This window comes from Nothobranchius furzeri, chromosome 8, assembly GCF_043380555.1.
Source record: "Nothobranchius furzeri strain GRZ-AD chromosome 8, NfurGRZ-RIMD1, whole genome shotgun sequence".
NCBI lineage: Eukaryota > Metazoa > Chordata > Actinopteri > Cyprinodontiformes > Nothobranchiidae > Nothobranchius > Nothobranchius furzeri.
The window spans coordinates 73,998,728-74,019,660 of NC_091748.1; positions in this window are offsets into that span (position 1 = coordinate 73,998,728).

Consider the following 20,933-nt stretch of genomic DNA (forward strand, 5'->3'; position numbering starts at 1 on the left):
TTGTGTTAACCAGCAGTACTTTTAAGCTCATGTTTTGCTTACCTGATATGAAGTGGTCACCGCAGATCGATGCATTTTTGATTATCTCCTCGTTCCAGTCACTTCTTCTGATGGCTTGCAACCAAAATGTCTTCTCTTTGCCTTGAAAGGGGTCAGAATTGATGGAATTCGATAAAATTTGCGAGTTTTGTTGTTTTTATCATAACAGTTTGTGCAACCAAAGACACAACAAGCAGCTCAGCTAAAGTGAACATTTTCTGCCTAGGACATGCGCAGTAGTGAGGGTCGTGACGTCGGCTGATAACGGGTCTATATGGGAAATGTTTTTCTGATTGGCTTAATAAACTGACCTGTATTGGAATGTTTACTATGTGAAGTGCCTTGAGACGAGTCTTGTCGTGATTTGGCGCTAAATAAAAAAACTTGAATTGAGTTGAACATATTTTTGTCACTTAGCATTCATGGACTCACCCATCTTGACTCGCGACGGGGAAGTCTGTTGTTGGTTTAGCATCCAGGAAACGGCAGAAAACGTCTTGATTAGTAGAAGCTAACCGTTAGCATTAGCAACTCCACCATACAGCAGAACTCCTTCATGCTTGTGTTGCTTGTGGAGATAAAACATCAACATTGTAGAACAGTCAGTGGTAGAGCTGAGTTGAAGTTAGCCAACCAGAGGAGAGATGTCCAATGTAACGTCCAGCAATGGTCAGTTTTAGGTACCGTTTGACCATTCAACATCTGGTCAAAAATGAGACACGAGACTGCATGTGTTCCCTTTAAATCAGCCTGCCTTCACCCCATCAGCTGGAGCTCAGAGCCTCTCTGCAGCTCTGATCACAGATAACGAATTGTCAACAATAATGGTCTCTCCCCAAGGGTCAAGCTTCTCTTATCGTCCTACAGGATTCTTCATGCCTCCAAATAAGCGGACACTCGCAGCCCGGATTAGTTGCTAAATTAAAGAATGATTTCCTAAATTAAATATGAACTTCTACAACTTATAAGCTAGGTAATCATTAAATAAACGTTTGTTTATTGCTACTTATAATAATTATAATATCATGAAATACTTTCATTAAACTGTGCTCAATGATTGAAGGTTGAAATGAATGTTATTTTATGATTACACTGATTGATTGCATGTTCATATGACAAGGTCATCACCATTTGCACTCACACAAGAACAAAGTAAGGTAAAGTTAAACTCACAACACATAAATAGCCCTTTACCCTAGACCAGAGCCTCCGGATCAAAGAAGGCGTGTTTCTGAGTTGTCTTGATAATGTTCCTCAACTTGTCAACTTCTGGTTGGCTACACAAATCATAACATGAGAACATTAAAACTGGATCACTCTGGTGATTCATCAGTTCTAGAGAAAGCTTCAGACTGGCGATCTGAAGCAAAACCCTCTTTAACCATCAAAGCTGTTGACACGTCGTCAAAACCTTTTTGCACCCGCTAAGCTGATACAGCGAACAGTTCCTGCAGAACAAAGCAGATTTTGTTCCGACTCCTGAAGAGTCTTTCGAGACGCAAAGGGTTCCATCCAACCTGTGTGCCTGGCAACATCTCTGGACTGGAGAAGCCGGTGCTGTGGTCAATCTACTGGACCTGAGTGCCCAGAGGTCATCCGACCTCGATGACCTCCGGATCCGCTAAGAGGGTCTCCGAGAAGGGTGAGGTAGAACCCAGTGTGATTGCGTCTGATGCCTTTTTGATAATAATCAACTTCATAGCTTAACGCAAACCAAATTCTTTTACATCCTGAACTCAGCTTTCCTAGATACGGAAGTTCTGATAACATCGCATTCACACATAGGTTCATTCATCACATCTAGTTCCATCCACTCACAGTAAATGTTAGTTAACCTGTCATGTTTTAATTGGTGGTAAAATAAATTCTTACTTTTATAAACCTGACTCTTTTCTGAATCAAAATGAAGTGTGTACAATCCCTTAATAAACAAAGAACCCTAGAACCTTATGATTAACAAAGGCAGGGTTGGTATTCTATATTTAGAGTATCACAGCTTATTGGTCATAAGTAGAGGTGATATGTATATTGAGCTCTTAAAGCACTCAATTTCCTAAACCCTACACCGAATAACAGGAAATAAGATTCCAACTCCTGTCGTCTGAAACTACTTTCTCCTCCAGCTGACTTGAACATTCTCAAACTTCCCCAGAGAGTGACTTACAAGGCCTTCATTCCTACAAAAAACAACTTCAGATGTATGAAATTTCGAGTAAATTAGACCTTTAATAGTGTAAAATGCACATCTAAGTAAGTTCAGTTGGAATGTTTACTTTGTGAAATGCCCTAGACGACCCTTGCTGTGATTGGGTGATTTATAAATAAACAGAATTGAATCTGAATTGAATATCTAAACAAATTTATGGATAGTGATTAGTGTGAAGCACTGGGGAAATGTTCTTGGATTGTGGCATCCAGGGGCAAAAATATAGGGCTCTGCCGAGTTAATTCATCATTTGTGGTGACCTACTACTCAGGTTAGGAATCTATTGTTAGATTTCCTTTGTTCTAGTGTACTCCACTTTCATCACTTGGACAACTGAATCTCTCCCATGGGATCAAACCTGTGTAACAAGCATGGTATGTCCTCAAAATCTACCGGCTTTCCCCATTTAATAAATTAAACCAATAAAAGTGGAGCCCTTTTTCTGTCATCTCTCTGTTCTCTCCATCAACTCCTCAGGAGAACGTTTCTCTCCCCAGAGGCAGCATTACTCTAACCATCTTGTTTTAGCTGCTGAATGTGCAGCATGCACTGGATTTATTTGGCCGGCAACGGCTGAAAATAATGACGACAAGGGTGGCGAGACCAAGTGGGAAATGGTTTTGAGGAGTTCCTGCTCTGATTTTGAGGGACAGCATCCATCCCACTTTGATGGGACAGCTCTCATGTCTCGATCCATGACAATTCAAGAGTGATATAGCGAGGCAGAGTTACAGTCTTTCACGCTCCTCTGCTGCCTTTCTGCTATCCCTCTAAAGCCTGAGTGAGACGGCCTGTTTGCCAGGAGCCAGAATTAAATGAATCGGAAATCCACTCAGAAGGTAACAAATCAGAAAAACCTGACAAATGATGGGACTTGCACTCTACCGGAACAGAGAGCCTCTGAATGCGGTTTGCAGCATGTCAGACTCCTTTTCTCTGCTTCTGTTCATTAATGACTAGAGTGGTGATCACAATATTGATTTTATTTTGTCTCATAAGAACCTGGCAGCAGAATTATGTTAGTGTCGATGATGAGTAATAGCCTAGAAATCTACACAGACCAAAGGAGTAGCAAAATGATTTTTCTCTGCAGGTTGGTCTTGCCACGCTCTATTGTAGCCTCAGAAGGTCTACAATAGGTCGAGCAGTTTTGTTTCTGCGCTCAACTGGTTTGGTGAGCCAATCACATCATTCTATCAGTTTGGTGGGCCAATTAGTGCTCTAATGGTTTGGTGGACCAATCACAGCATTCATTCAATTTGGTAGGCCAATCACATCATTCTATCAGTTTGGTGGGCCAATCACACCATGTTATTGGTTTGGTGGGCCGATCACAGCGATCTATTGGTTTGGTGGGCTAGTCACAGCAATCTGTCAGTTTGGTAGGCCAATAACAGAGCTCTATTGGTTTGGTGGGCCAATCACAGGGCTCTGTTGGTTTGGTGAGCCAATCACATCATTCTATCGGTTTGGTAGGCCAATCACAGACCTCTATTGGTTTGGTGGGCCAAGCACAGGGCTCTGTTGGTTTGGTGAGCCAATCACATCATTCTATCGGTTTGGTAGGCCAATCACAGCGATCTGTTGGTTTGGTGAGCCAATCACATCATTCTATTAGTTTGGTGGGCCAATCACAGCAATCTATTGGTTTGGTGGACCAATCACAGCGCTCAATTGGTTTGCTGGGCCAATCACGGCATTCAATAAATTTGGTGGGCCAATCACAGCATTCTATTGATTTGGTGGTTCAATCATTGCGCCCTATTGGTTTGATGGGCCAATCACAGTGCTCTATTAATTTGATGGGTGGGATAATGCAAGTGAGCAAAACAGCAAAGATGGTGGTGGCACATTTGACACGACTTTGCCATCAACTATGGACTATTTACACTTGGGATTTTTTTTAGTCAAGAGCAGATAGAGGTACTCAAGTCCTTCAGTTAGAAAACAAATGTATTTGTGTCTTCTTCAACAGTGTATAGAGGACTGCCCTGTTGACTGACATTTGTAGCGGTGAGTATGTCACGTTGTTCGTTGTCCAATAGCAAGAGAAGAGAGTTTGAAAAACAACCGTAGATTCTGCTTTGTCATGACCGGACTATACATTCACATATATTGAATGGCTTGCCAGGCAAGAGGAGAGAATTTGCACAGGAATTGTTGTTTTTTTTTCGAACAGTTTCAAATAGGATTCAGAAATAATTCACATGTAACAGCAGCTCCCCGCTAGCCTGGCAAGCCATCCTATAAATGTGAATATGTAGTCGATCATGACCTATAGACAGAGCGGAATCTACAGTTGTCTTTCAAACTGTCTCCACATGGTATTGGACAACGTCCTCCCCCACTTATGTAGGAAAACAACTTGGGTCCATACCCCTTTGTTTTCAGCAAAAATACTAGTGCATTGTGAAGGACATTCACAGGTATTCCAAGCCTGTAGGTGGCAGTAGTTCCCCGAATCGTCTTTGCCCAAAAAATTCCTTGGATGTGGAATTACTAGATTGCTAACCCTAACCGTGCTTAACGTCACATACAGCAGTAATTGAGCTTGATTGTGAACACAGCTCACGCGTGATGTCAGGGCTTTTGTTGTCACCGACAGTGACATGACAAATCCAAACAACCCGGTTATTTACGCAAATGCTGACAACAAATTTTCAAATGTCCACTTTTGTTGAAAGTTTTACAATCATTTGTGTTGTCGTCATCTTCATTTTGATGTGGATGACAGACCAAACCGTAAAGAAGTATCTTTTTGTGGGGGACCCGGCTGCGTGTGGACAGGGCCGAGCGCACATGCAGTGAGAAGCGGGCTGACACAAGATCACTTTCCAGATGAATCTTCTTGCATGACTGCAAAAACAGAATTGTTTTGTGTGATTCTTGTATAAAAATGTGCAAAAGTTTCTCCCCGGAACACTTGATTGAAATGCTATAATAAAACATGTCCAACCTCATGAAACAAATGCCACTTGTGCACTTTTATGTACTTTTCAAAATTGCTCCAAATAGCAAAAAGGGCCTCTGTGCTTAAGTCAGTCAGTAGAATGCATAACTATAAATGAAGTAGCCTGCACATTTAGATGCTGTGTGTCAGAGGAGGTCATGCTTAGTGTTGTTTCTCAAAATGTGAGGTGTCGATTTAAAATATTTTTCAATTTTATGTGACATCAAAATAATGACTCACTTAACAGGAAACATCTTATTTATGTCAAGCAATGCAAGCGGTCAGACGTGTTGGCAGCTGCCGCCGCCAATAGCTGCTAGATTAAGTTGTATCGCTGACATCAGCTTGGCAGCATTTCCTGCATCTCCTGTAAATGCACGCACATGAGGAAACACACACACACACACACCTGCTCCACAAACCTACCGTATAATTGCTTTTGCTTCCCGACTGTCCCACATTGTGATTGTCTCTGCTGCAAATGAAAAAGGCAAGGAAGAAAGAGGAGATGTGTGGCGCGGGAAAACCTTTGACAGAAATTACGGTGGCAGCATCTGGTCGGACAAATTTAGCCCCTCCACAGTTTGCAGGAGTATAAACAATGATGCATGGAAATTTGTGAGTATACATAATAAACTGAATGGTAAAAGTGGGTCATTTTTATGTTAACTTATATTTTTACAGCCCTCAAACACATTGAGGAATAAATGATGTGCAGACTATGACCACAGCTCGCCGCCTAATTGAGGTGACGGATGCTGTGGACTAACGTGTAACGTCCAGACTTTCATTAAAACAAAATGCAGAAATCCAGATAACAGCACAGGGGCCTAAATAAAAGTGGCATCTTTGAAATCGGACTATATATAAGTCCCCTGTTCTCACTTAATTCCCAGAACAAACACTTTGAAGCAACATTTTCACAGCCTGCCTTTGCTTCCCGGGTAATTAGTTTGGTACCATCAACGACTGATTAAAGGTCGCAGTTTTCCACGGGAGACGGGCTTGAACAAGTGATCATTTGCAGAGGAAACCATCAAAATGTATTAGTGATGCACGATATGAAATTTTTGGGCCGATTCCGATATTCGATATTAACCCTTTAGGCGCCATAGTTTTTTCAGTAAAATATGAATTTTTTATATCACTATTTAAAGAGCTTGTAGCTTAAATCTGGTTAGAGATAGAGGAATATTGTAAATTAGAAAAATCTTCAGTATGAGCCAAATTTTGTGATAGGAACAAATTCCCTCACATAATTTGCATATCGTGACGTCATCAGATGGCAGCCATATTGGATTACATCACATTTGTAGATTTTTGTTGTTTTTTATTATGTTTTTGTCTTATTTTCTTAGTGCTGTTATTGTTTATGATACATATATACATATTCCTATGTAGACATATATAACTATGTATGTATATATATATATATATATATATATATATATATTGTAATGCTCGTAAGAACGGCCCAAATAAAGTCTGACAGTGAAACGTTCTTTTCCAACTGGAACAGTTATGGTTTGCTTTAAGGGATTTGGTGTGTGTGTGTGTGTGTGTGTGTGTGTGTGTGTGCCCTGTTGTGATTTCCTAAACAAACTGAATGACAACAAACTATCAGAACAAAAGGCTCCTTTTCTTCGGTTATTTCGGTTCTGCTGCACAGATAGTTTTTTACACAAGAGCAAATTATTCATATGAAAAACTTTGAATGTCTCTGTTTTATGTCTTATGTTGATTAAAAAATATTTCATGTCTTCAAACTTCAGAATTGCTTTTGAATATTAAAAATCCTTAAAACCAGATGAATTTGACTTGAAATCGTGTTTTCATGGTGATGTAAGAAGAACCCTGCAGATAAATGTTTAAAACTCACAAGTCTCTCATCTTTACTGTCTCTGAGGGATTTGGTCTATTTAATAAAGATGCATGTAAAGATGGAAGTGTGACATGTGGTCAAACATCACTTTCTCGCTGATGTCCCGTGAGCTTCACAGCTGTTGCCAGTTACGGATCTGCACCAGAGGATTCTAGACAACAGGCAAAGTAGAGTCACACACAGTAAGTAAGGTGAGAAGTAGATGAATAAAGGTAGAGAATTCCTCCCCTTTCAAACCAGGGTCCTCCATGCACTAAACATCCAACACAACTGAAAGCAGACATTCTGAATGGATTTGACTGCTTACGAAAGCGTCCGATGGAGTTCGTGTTACCTCAAAGTTACTGGAGAATATTGGTTTTGAGTCCAACCAAGTGTTCAAGCTTTTTTCTTGGCTTCATGAATTTTCCTTAAAAAACAGCTGGAAAATAAAACCAAAGAGATCATTTATTGTATCAGAAAACATAATTTATGATCAAATTTTTATTTCCTACGCAGCAAGAATCCTTGTGAGAATAGTTAGTGCAAAACTCAGCCGCTAGGTTCGTGACAGGCGCTAGTTGCAGGGAACATATCGCCCCTGTTGGCATCCCTTCATTGGCTGCCTGTGCAATACAGGTCAAAATTCAAGGTCTCGGTACTGGCATACAAGGCCTTACAAGGAACTGCTCCAGCATATCTTGGCAACCTTTTGCATAAGCATGCCTCCTCACGGACCCTTCGCTCAGCCGGCAGGGAGCTGTTGATCGTTCCACGCACTAAGTGCAGGTCCCGGGGGGACCGTGCGTTCTCGGTGTTGGCACCTGCACTTTGGAACCAGTTGCCTTTGGTGGTGCGTCAGTCACCCTCATTGGGAGTTTTTAAGACTCGCCTTAAGACCCATTTTTTTGTCGAGGCATTCCAGGATTAGCAAATTTTACCCGGTTTCTATGACCCGGCCTCTTAATCGTTTTCAGGATTTTATTTCTTACTTTTACTCTCCTCTTTTAATTGATTATATGTTGGTTTTATGATTGTTATATTTTATTCTGATGGTTTTATGTTTTTATTGTGTTGTGTTCAGCACTTTGGGCGTCTGCATTGGTCGCAGAAGGGGCTTTATCAATAAATGAAATTCAATGAAAAGTCTTTTATAGACCTTAAATTTTATTTTTGTATTTCCTTGAAGCCAAGTTTAACTGGTGTGAGATAATCATGGACGTAATTTTGGGGTGGGACAGGGGGGATATGTCCCTCCCACTTTTTCCAAAGTCAAGTTTTGACCCTCTGCACTTTTTACCATCCAAAAACAATATTACGCTATATTAAATTGACACTGGTTGAGCTCCAGGACCAAGCGGAAAACAACCGTTTGTGTTGAAGCCGGTTTTCCATTAGAGCATACTGTAAAGATACAACCCCCCACCCCCCCACCCCCCACCCCCCACTTCTAAAGTGAAAATTACTTCCTTGGAGATAATTAATAATAAATAAGCTATTTTGTGTGCTAAATTTCTACAGCCACACATCTCAGTATCTACTTGGCGCTACTCGAATCGATTCAGCTTGGTTGGACAGCATCTACATCAGTAAAGGGTACTGAGGGGATCCATTTTGGTGGGCTCAGGTCTCTGCCTAATACAGATGAGGTGGTCCTGTTGACTTCATCAGAACAAGATCTTCAGCTTTCGCTGGAGTGGTTTGCAGCCGAGTGTGAAGCAGTTGGGATGAGAATCAGCTCCTCTAAATCTGAGACCATGGTCTTGAGTCGGAAAAGGTAGAATGCCTTCTCCGGGTCAGGGATGAGGTCCTGCCCCATGTGGAGGACTTTAAGTATCTCGGGGTCTTGTTCATGAGTGAGGGAAAGATGGACATGAGATTGATAGGCGGATTGGTGCTGCGTCTGCAGTGACGCGGGCGTTGTACCGGTCTGTCGTGGTGAATAGGGAGCTGAGCTGGAAGGCAAAGCTGTCGATTAACCAGTGGATCTACTTTCCTACCCTCACCTATGGTCACGAGCTTTGGGCAGTGACCAAAAGAACAAGATCGCGGATACAAGTGGCCAAAATTTGTTTTCTCTACAGGGTGGCTGAACTCTCCCTCAGAGATAGGATGAGAAGCTTAGTCATCCGGGAGGGGCTCGGAGTAGACCTGCTGCCCCTCCACATCGAGAGGAGCCAGTTGAAGTTAGTGACAAAAAGGATGTTGTTGGCTGACGCAGAAGGTGACTGAACAAGCGTTTGTTTCCCACACGTTAGGAGTGAGAACGTGTTGAGTTAGGATGACTCCTGGGCCCCTTCCTGGTGAGGTTTTCCAGGCAATTTCGGGAAATATCCTTGAAAATGATATTAAAAATGAATTAAATTATGCCCAGTTGTTGAAAAACGTTGGCGGCTTTGTAACATAACAGTAAAAATCTGGTCTAAAACACATGGGAGAAGGTCTAAGTTTCTGGGCGATGCCATATTAGATGCCATGTTTACCTCTATGGGTGCCCATGAGGACAAAATGCATTTACTGATTTGTAACAAACGGTTACGAAACGTTCATCTTCCTTAAACGTTGTTTTGCACATTTACCTCTTCACTTGTTGCCAGTGATGAAAGGGAATCTGATGTGCTCGTTATTTTGCTGAAGTTTGAACCCTAAAGGGCATCCATTGGTAAGGTCTTACTCCAACACAAAAATACTGCTTGCTTGCATCAATTTAGGTATCTACTGCCCCCTATCGCCAGAAATGATACACACTGTCACTTTAAAGGGGACCAACAGTGATGGTTGTGTATGCTGTGCTCTCTGTGTCCAGAGAAACATCTAAACTTTGTTCAAATGAAGACATTTTTTGCGCAGAAAAAAGTCTTGATTTCAGTTCATGTGTTCTTGTTAAAGGGAGAGACTACGCAGTTTTGGCTTGCTTTTAGCACCCCTGCAGTGTTTTTAATTCACTGTCGTAAAAACAAATCTGAAACTCTCCTTGCTGTATGCTCCTGTTTTACACACCTCTATTTAACTGCTTTATCCTTCATTAGTTTCTACAGGAAACTGGTACAGGTTCATCACTAAATCAAACGAATCAGCTGTGATCACAATCTAAAGCACGCAGGAATCACGTGTCTGAGCTCTTGTGATTCAGAAAACTCTGGATGTTGACTCGTGTTTGACTCCTAATGTGGTCAGACATTCTTTTCATTCTTTTAGCTTCATCAGATAAATGTTTTTTTTTGACTCTTCCGAGGCTCCATCATGATGAACACGTTACAATAAATGCTAACCCGCGTAAAGCTCTTCTGTCCTGACGTGTAAACATGGATTGCTGTAAAGCGTGATTTTGTGAGACTTCAAGGAGCTGAAGTTGCAAACGAGGTACACTGCTATAAGAGGAGTGGAGGGGGCCAAGAGACTTTTCATTCATTTATGAGTCATTTTAGCACATTCTGCACTGTTTAATATGCCTTTAAAGATCAGGTACATCATCATCATCATCATCATCATCATGTAACGGAATGAAATGACTGTTTCCCCCTCTCCTCTGCACAGGACTAGTCTGCATGAGATATGGTCTCAAGGTCTTTGCTTCTAACCTGCTTCTTTTCAGCTCAACAGAAGAATGAAGAATGAACTCTTTTCTTTTAATTAATCAAAGAACTCTATCTTAATAAAGCTAATCCATCCAAGTGTTAGTCAATAAATATGATGTGACCGATCTGTGAAATCAAAATATTAATTACTTTATTACAATCCTATAGAATATAAAGGTACTATGACTCTAAATGTTCCAACAGGACTCATTTCACGTAGTGTTTAAAAGAAATAACACATTCCTTTCACTGATCCAGTCAGAATCTTACAGATCTGACGGAGGTGTGGTTTTGATGGTGTTTGGTCATTTTTCATTCGACAATAAACCAAAACATCCGAAGTAAAAAACTATGCCACGTCATCTCTAACGCCAATTCAAAGTGTTCCAGAGAAAGTGACGGAGTGGCCAATCCTGAACTATCCTCTTCAACCAAAAAGAACCAACGACAAGCTGAAAATTTTGTTGCGATTCCAACTGCTGCAACAGTTCCTTTCAGAATAAAAGCTGAACCATCAAGACCCAGGCTTGGGTCTCACCAGATGCCAACAATTTGTCGCGACCCGGAAGTAACTCATAGACTGGACTGGTCGGCAACCGCTGCTTTTCCTACCGGCTTGGTTCCAGAAAAGGTCAAGCTGGACCTCGATATTCCTGATCTAAAGGGGACTTCCTGAAGGGTAGGTAGACTGGCAAATGGTGTCTCATGTGTTTATGAACCTCCTAACCAAAGCTTAATGCGAAGACATCACCTTCAGTTCCCATCAGAACTAATCGCTTCTTCGGATTTGCTGGTTCTGATCAACATCACATGTCATCCATTCACCGTCTCATCCACATTAGTTACACCATACATTTAGTGTTTAAAGTCAGTCTAGTTTAATTTGTTAGTAATAAAATTCTTAACCTTTAAACTTGACTCTCTCTCTTCTGTTGTCTCTGAGTGAATACGAAGCTGTTATCTAATCCCTGCAATAAAAAGGTCCAATCTCCTGGTTTCAATAACCTCACAGATCCGAAAGGTGGATTTCATATTTCCTATGGAATCCTACGCCTTATGGCTTATTAAATAACATGTAATTTAAATCATTACAATCATCATCACTTTTATTTATATACTTCCCATAGTTCCAGGGTTAATCTAAGTGCACTGTTTTTATGCTTTCTTTTCTTCTTTACAGATAAAATGAAAGATTGGAGTTGATTTTGCAGTTTTTATGAACCAATTAGACAAATAATTGCATGACAGACGTGTTGAGTCTGAACTCCTCAACAAGATTAAATAAAAGTATTTCTATTCCCAAAAATTCTGAATTTGAAAACTTCAGCTACAAAACAAACAAAACAACCTTTAGAGCCACCATGATGCTGATTCTGTTGGTGACTTTGTGAATTTGTGCTGCAGATTACCTCCATATCTGCCGTTTCAGATGGAGGGATTTTCCTTTAGTCACACACACAAAAGTCAACATCATTTCCCACCGAGGCTCAGCTGACTTTACACAACATTTTTCAGATTTAAACATTAAAATTCAGTGAGAGGAGCTGGACTTGTTACACACTGCCTCAGGCTCAACTGTGGCTGCTGTAGAGCTGCTCAACCCCTCTGCTGAGCAGGTGTTCTAAAAAGCTGAATTATGTTTGTAAATATCTGTTTAATATTTATTAACCCCGTTACGGGCCTTGTTGGTCTGGTTGTTGGGTAAACTGATGAGATGAACTTTAAACAAGGATTTTGTTCTGGATCCTAACATATCTGTTCTTGTTCTGTCGTCTTTGTGTGACTTAATAAGGTGAATTTACTAGAACTAATTCACAACCTAGATGAATGATTAGTTCTCACTGCCACTGTTTAAAGAAAATTGTTAAATAATCGATTGTTTTTTTAATTTTAGAGCTTCACCATTGATCTCGGTGGTTGTTGAGGCAAAAACTTGACCAGTTTCACATCTGACACCACTCTGCAGCCCTCTGCTGACCAGAAACCCGTGAAGCAAAGAGCTAAAACCAGAGTGAACATCAGCGCGGCCTACACCAGTTTGAGGGAGCTAAAGGGGGCAACAGAATCAGGGAATGATGGTGACCTGGCTTTGTTGTTACTGGGCTTGTAAGTAATAATATTTTTTGTCCAACTGTGTGGATTGTTTCACTTTGTGGTTTATTGTAATATCATGGGCTCGACACACGGGAGGGGACAAACGACCGCGATCAGCGAAATTTGTCGCTGTCGCTTTTATTACCTGTCACACGGAAGGCGATCTGAGGCAGCGGCCAGCGGCAAAGCCGTCTACGCGTTCTGTTCCATGGCGAAATCGAAACTTCCGTTGTTTTGTTTGGCTGTGTCAGGTTGGAGGGAATTAAGGTTATTTAAGCTGTTCAGAGTTAATAAAGCGGTAGATATGATGTTTCACAAGGTGCTGCTAGAGTTATGTGAAATCTTACTTCTGATTTTACTATATAAAACATAATAATAATCAACTTCTCCTTCATGTTTGCTCAGAGAAGTGCGGAGCATTATGTCCGCTCATTGGTCAGTGAATGAAACCTCCGTTGATTGGTCCTCGTCCGAGCGACAGCGATGAAAAGTTGAAAATGTTTCAACTTTCTGGGATCGCGTCGCTGGGTCGTCCGTGCACGACACGTGCACGAGTGCAAACTTTCACACGGACGTTTTTCGCGTTTCGCTTAGTAGGAGAGAGACCCGCGATTATCGCTTTGTCGCGCATGTCTCATTGAAAATGAATGGAGGAGAGGCGATGTCGCCTCCCGTGTGTCAAGCCCATCAGTTGGCTCATGTTCGTGCTAACTTGTTCTCAGCGCTAGCTACTGCAGGCTGCTGCAGGCAGGGTTGTTTATGACAGTTGTAATTCCACTTTCAATATGTAGGGTGGAGGAGCAGGAAACTGCTCACTGTTACTTTGATTAAAGTTTTGGGGTGGGGTGTCAATCCAACTATCCGCATATTCAATTCAAATTCAATTCAGAGATACTTTATTAATCCCAGAGGGAAATTAGAGTTTCAGTACACACAATTCTGAGATCAGACATACATACATAGGCATAGACACATGACAAGAATTGGTGACTGTGGTCATTCTCAACCCGAGTCGCGCTACCTTAATAGAGATCAGAGGGGATACATGAGGATTGGTTCAGGTGAAGGAAAAAAAGGCACTTCAGAGTTACCCTCCACAGGGAGGGCAGCTTTGCTCTGCAAAAAAACACCTCAGACAGAAATGCAACAGACTTCAGACATCACACAACATAAGTGTCCACTAGGTGGGGTGGTGGGTCGGGACTCTCCACACGTCAGTGAATGCAGCCGCGATAAGCAGCGCTCGTCACCTCAGTCTGGACAGGGGGAGGAGTCGTTGAGGTTTGGAGGTCACAGTGACTCCTGGAACGATTCAGCAGTCTTCACAGCTCGCAGTCCCGCCCAGGCTGGGATAGGGAGACAGAGTTGCCGTGGCGATGTCATTTCTTCGGGGGGTATTCAGTATTCGTTTCAGCCTCACAGGCTCAAGGGCACCAGAGTCAGATAAGAAATAGTTTTGGGGCCAGACAGAGATAATTTCCTCTCTGTCTTAAGGTTCAGCTGGTCCTGCACCTCTCAAAATCCACTAACCGCGTAATTAATCTATCCCAATCCGTGCTGATTCGTCCACTCGCTCCTTGATCGCATCCATCTTTTGTGCCAATGCATGAATCTCAGCCAAAGTTCCAAGCTTACGACTCATCTCGACAATTATATGAGTCCTTCCTCTTCTGCTTCTCAGGGAACAGCATGAGTAGAGATCCAAAGATCTCCATCAATCTCTCCTCTCTAGGGACTCCTGGACCACATGGAGATGTAACATCTCCAGCAATATCGGAGTCTTCCCAAATTTCCCGTCTTTTGGAACTGTCTGAAACCAGTCATGGCATCCTGACTTGATATGCAAATCACCTCAACTGGCTCGTTTCGATGAAGAGGAGCATCAACTCAACAGAACTTCTCTCTATGCCAGAGGGTAATTCCATCCACTCTGTGGAGGAAGTTCATTTCAGCCATTTGTAATTGTAGTATTTACCAACAACTAGGGCTGTAGCGAAGCCTCGACGAAGTCGATGGCTCGATTCTAAAAATTTGTCGACGTCAGATCCGGAAGTCGACGCACCGCGCCCACTTGTTGCATCCCCAGGAGTTTGTAAATAGAGGAGGAATCTGCCTGTTCTTCCTCTAGTTCGCCCTCTTCTCCGCCTTCACTAACATCTCCGCCAAATACTGAAGACCCGGAACAACGTCCGTCCACTACTAGATTATTTTCCTGTTTTGCCCCTTCGTCTCCCGGCAACGGACAACAACTTCCGGGGTCAGATGCGCTGCTTCGTGTCTATCGCAGATGTAGAAAATCACCGGGAGCGCTTCTCCCTTAATAAAGGAGCTTCTTTCAGACATGAGGAGAGCTGTTTTGGTGGTAGCAGTCTCTCCTCCGTGCTGGTCTGTTTGCTGCTGGGTGTTTTTGGTTTATTTAAACTTGGTAACTTGAACTTAATGTTGGTAAAGCTACTGTTAGCATCTTCGCTAACAGCTTCTTGCGTTGGGATAAGCTGTTACGTTTTGGTTTAGAGTTCATCTTTTTTGTGGTGTAGATCTCCCTTTTATTACATTTAGAGTGTTGTGGGTTTTCGGTTTGGTGTAAAATACCACCTGAGTTTGGTTTAACCCGTAAGACCACTCGCCTCACGCACATAAGTGACCAAAACAAAGCAGCATGGAGACACTCCATCTTCTACCACCTCTCAGGCAGCAGCCTGCACTCCCAAGTTCTACACGTCATCAGAACATAACCAACCAACACAATAAACGCAGTGTTATACAAAATGGAAGGCCTGTAATGTTTATTCTCTTACAGTAAGAATTAATCAATTTTTTTGAGGAATTTATTTGAGATTTTCTGGTTTTTGTTAATTGTGCAATAGAAAAATAATCATTAGATTAATTTTCTAAATAGTCATTAGAATAGTCGACTATTCGATAAAATAATGGTCAGAATAATCGTTTTAAAAATAATCGTTTACCCCCAGCCCTAACAACTCACGACCACAGCGACCACAGATTTTACTTTCAAGCCTTCACCATGACAGATCAGTTCAGCATAACTCAGCTTTCATTCTCATGCTCCCTTCAATCATCAAACAACCAAAGAAACTCATCCATTAAAGAGCAAGTCACCCCAAATCAACATTGTTTTGCTGATAAACTATATAAATGAGTGTCTGATCGTGCTGTAGACAAATGTAGTCAATAATTTGGCACTTTAGTGCATCTTAGGTAAAATTTAAATATTCTGCCTAAAACTGTCAGCGATGCACCATCGTCAGGTAAAAACTCAGCACTGCATTTGAATTTAAATCTGCCATCGCTATTGGCTAAGAGGTACACTATGATGTTAGCTGGTACATTATGATGTCACAATGTCGTGAGTGTGTGTATTTGTTAGCGGCTCCACCCTCTCGTTCTGCTAGGCAACAGCATTTGTTTCATTTTTCAAACAGGAAGTGGGAGTTGTAAGAATTTGGCAGGGGGTGACTTGTTCTTTAAGCAGAGAAGTTTAGTCCCAACCTGGGGCTGGATGGAAATAGCCTGCTGGAGGTCCAGCTCAGTCAGGCCAAAAAGAAAAGGCAATAATAAAATAGAATGGAAATGGACTTTATTGATCCCTCAGAGGGGAAATTCACTTGTTACAGCAGCACAAACTTTTAAGAGGATAATTTGTAGAATAATAATAAAGGTACATGTCTATACGCATAGGCAGTAAGCTAGTATTGTAACTTTTAACCACTAAAAACTACAAATAAAAATGAAAAGCTTGCGTTTCAGAACTATGCAGCATACTGTGAGAGACGCAGACATACTATGCAAATCGGGAATTGCACAAGTATTAAACACACACTGAGTATTGCATTGCCGTTATTGTGTACCAGGATAATACCAGTACCAGTTAAACTGAGGAGTTTTACACTCTTACTGCAGAGGGGATGAATGACCTACGGTAGTGTTCTGTTTAACGTCTGGAATGCCTCAGTCTACCTCTGAAGGAGCTGTCCGTGGTCTCCACGGTGGAATACAGTGAATGTGGGGGGAGTTTTAAGATGAAGGTCATCTTCCCCAACATCCTCATTCCTTTGTTTTACTGAAGATGTTTACGCTCACACCAGTCCATAAAGTCCATGATGGCTGACTTGTACTCCAGGTCATTGTCGGGATCTGCTCCTTCTCCCTCTGATGTGTTGTCTTGTCTCCTCTCCTTACATGACTATTGGACTCGCCTGCTCCTTGCTGTCCTACCCACCTGATTCTTGATCATCCCCATGTATTTAAACCATCTCTTAGTGTTCGGCTTCTCTTCCTCCCGTGTCGACCCACCTCCCATTATTCATGTTGAACAGTACTTTTGCCTGCCAGTCTGCCTCCTGTTACTGCTCACCTGCATCTCTACATCATGACAGTCAAGCCCCTAGACACACAGCCGACAATGGCAGAGTCATCAGAGAACTTCTGAAGGTGGCAGCTGCTGGTATTGTAGGTGAAGTCTGAGGTGTACCCTGTGGAGCTCCGCTACTTCACACAACCACCTCAGACGTACAGTTGTGCAGCCTCACGTACTGTGGCCTGTTGGTGAGGTAGTTGGAGGTCCATGCAGTCAGATGTTGTCCACTCCTGCGCCCCTCATCTTCTGCTGCAGTAGACACGGCTGGATGGTGTCAAAGGCACTCGAGAATTTGAAGAACATGATTCTCACAGTGCTTTCTTGCATCTCGAGGTGAGTCCGAGCCCGGTGCTGCAGGTAGATGAGCGCGTCTTCCACCCCCATGTTTGGTTTACATGAACATTTCAGTGAGTCTACTTCCGGGATCACTGTTACATCCCGGCTCTGGTGGTGTGAGTGTGGAGAGGGGGTAACATCATTAGACCAGAAGTTAGTTATTAATAGATTTTATTTGGGGAAGGCCGCCGTAACTAAAACCAAATGATGAACAAAAGGGAGGACGCTTTCTTAACGGATACGTCTAAATTAGGTAGGATCATGAATATAAAATCAGAGGACAAAACGAAACAGAAATAAATAATTAACAAAAATAACCTGGCTGTGGGTTCCTGAACAACAGGCAGTTTTCTGTCAAGGGAAAAGTTAAACAAAATAAAAACCACAGGAGAGAACCTCCAGGCTCCACTATTAATCTCCAAGCTCCAAAAGCTTCTTGTGTTTTTATCGACCAGCGAGGACGAACTTGTATTTCACAACAGGATGTTTGTGTTTCCAAATAATCTTAAAGGCTTCTTGTTTTTTGGAAAGCTGGCGGTGCTTTAACGACAGCGGAGGAGAATTTCAGGGTTGCCGTCCCGTCTCAGATTTCCTCCTCCACTGATGGCATCCACAGTCCTTTCACTCCCAGCCCGGTAATCAGTCGAAGATGTGGCACAGCCGTCCACCTCCGCCGACGAGATCACCTCACTGCACCAGTCAACACTGGAACCCCACGGGGAGTGCTGGGCGGAGGCCATAGCAATCACCACTAAAAGTAGATGGGTGAGGATGAGTCTCTTCATAGTCTTCATCAGATGGGAGTTCAAGGCGACTGGTCTGTAGTGGTCTGGTTCCCTGGGACATGATGTTTTAGGAACTGGAACCACACAGGAGGTCTTCCACAGGATGAAGACGTGCTCCAACTAAAGGCTCAGGCTGAACGTGTGTGTGACCACGTCACAAAGCTGGTCAGCACAGCGATCTGAACTCCTTAAACTCGAAGCCTTCCACCACTTGGCTTACATCTCACTTTGGTCGTGCAGGAATCAAACAGACCTTATTGACCACCTGAACTTGAGGAATGAAGTTTTACTAATTTTCCAATTACGAAATAAGCCCCAAGTTTGTGTTCACTCACGTTCACAATCGGGGGGGTGTTAGCAGATCAGAATAGCTAAATCTAAAAAACAGGGAGTGATGTGGACATACAGCTACAAAATCAACCAAATAAAAAACATCTGGCCATAAAACACCAGGAAAGAAAATAAAAAGCCTTTGTTTTGCTTCACTTGTGGAATGTGATTATTATATAAGTCAATGTTTGCATTCAACTTTCATACTTTTCGTCCATTTGCTGCCACTTGTTTGTCTTTGATGAGCAGCAGAACCAACACATTCTCACACCCAACGCGTCAAAATATGACGCGTGTGACCAAGCGTCAATATATGACGATCGGGGACGCCCCAGCGCGTCAGGAGACGACGACCAGGGACACGCAGGGACACGTGGCTCTGCTGGCGTCAGTGTTTGACGCCCGCCGTCACACGGACATTATTCGACTACTTCACCTTCCCCTCACACCAATCCTAACCTTAAGGTCAGTAACTGTGACCTTAAGGTTAGGACTGGGGCGAGGGGAAGGTTAAGTAGTTCACACGTCGTTCTAAAGTCCGTCTCACCACCGGTGTCGGATACCAACGCTCTGGGATGCTGCGTCATCAGAGTGACCCTGATTGTTGTCTCCTGACGCGCTGGGGCGTCCCCGATCGTCATATATTGACGCTTGGTCACACGCGTCATATTTTGACACTTTGGGTGTGAGAATGTGTTGACAGAACAGTCTGTTCATCATCCTAAGACTCCACATTCCCTGTATCCTTCACTGACCCTCCATCCACTGTAACAATTGATGAAGTACGACTGCAGCTGTTGCAGCTACACAACTTTGAGAATTCAAGTTTGACTGGTTCCTGGTCTGGGCGATATTACTGTCGGGAGGAAGAGGGGCATCAATCTCGCTTGCATCAGGGAACAAAAGACTGCATGCATCCTCGGTGGGTTTTGTTTTTGTTTATTTATATTTTTCTTTTTTCTTCCTTCCACTGACTTTCATTATTGAAGTTTGCCAGAGTCCCACATCACATCAAAAACAAAACGGAAAATAACTTTTGACAAAAACGGAAACAAAATCAGAACTTTCCCTTTGAAAGGAGACTTGTGTTTGAGTTATTATGTTTGGCCTCTCTTAAAGCCGCGGGGAGCTGTCTCCTTTTGCTTTTTAGTTTTCTACTGCACCAAAATTCTGAAACTTGTAGAGGATTTCACCAGAAGATGAATATGAATGCAACAGGACCGTAACTTTGGGTTTTGGACCAAGTTTGGAGAATTGGAGAGTTAAACTGAGACTTTCTCAGGGAAAGAAAGAATTTGTGACATCCAGATCATTTCAAACTCAAACGGTGTTTGCAGTTTGAGAAGATCAGTTCTCACTTTTTCAAATGTAACTGAACACATTACATGCAACTGTGTGGTTTCCTGCTGCTGAACTCAGTACATCAGTAAAGGCTTCTGAACAGTGGGCTGGCACACATTGGCACGCAGTACCGGCACTTTTACACTTGGTCTCTGTTCACCGGTGCAAACCGGCTGTTTTCCTGGCCTTTTATCAGTGGAAATATCTGAAATTACTGCAAAAAGCTGTCTTCTTCAGACAGAAGCTTGACCATTGTGCAGATGTGGTCTGTAACTACAGGAAACATTTGGTTGAAGTTATTGCTGCCCAAGGAGGTTTTATCCATTATTAAACCCAAGGGTTCACATACTTTTTTCTTGCAGCTGTCTGTATCTGAGATCATCTTTAGAGCCTTTACAGTAATGGAGTGCATCCTGCCCCCAGCTTTGGGGGCCGGTCTGATCATAAATTGGGGCTTTTAAACGTGTTGGGTTGTCTTGGCCTGATTTTCAATAATAACCAAGTGTGCTGCCTGCTGAATGTGACATGTAGCCAATCAGAGAGCAAGGTACAGCGCAGAGATTGTTCGTGCATGCAATCGGCTTGTGCAGCCAGACATAGCACCAAAACATGTGATAAAAGTGGTACTAGTGTGGCAAGGTGGAGAATCAACAAGGGCCCAGACGGAATCCCTAGACACCCGGGGGAGAGTCGCGCGCACTAACCAGTCAGCCAAAGGGACATCCCCGTAGCCAAGTAACCAGGGCGCATGACCAATCGGGATACAGTAACAGGACGCTCACCATATCACACTAGTTTTGGAAATCGTCCAACAATTCACAAATCCTGCCATGACTTTCGAACTGTCACAATAAAACAACGGGGACAGTAGTAACCCAGGAGGAAGAGCAGGTTGTCTAGTATTTGGAAGGTTGTAGGTTTGATACCGGCTCCTACCAGAGAATGCTGCTGTTGTGTCCTTGAGCGAGACACAACCCGCCTGACCTGCTGGTGGTGGTCAGAGGGACCAGCGGCGCCAGTGTTTGGCAGTCTCGC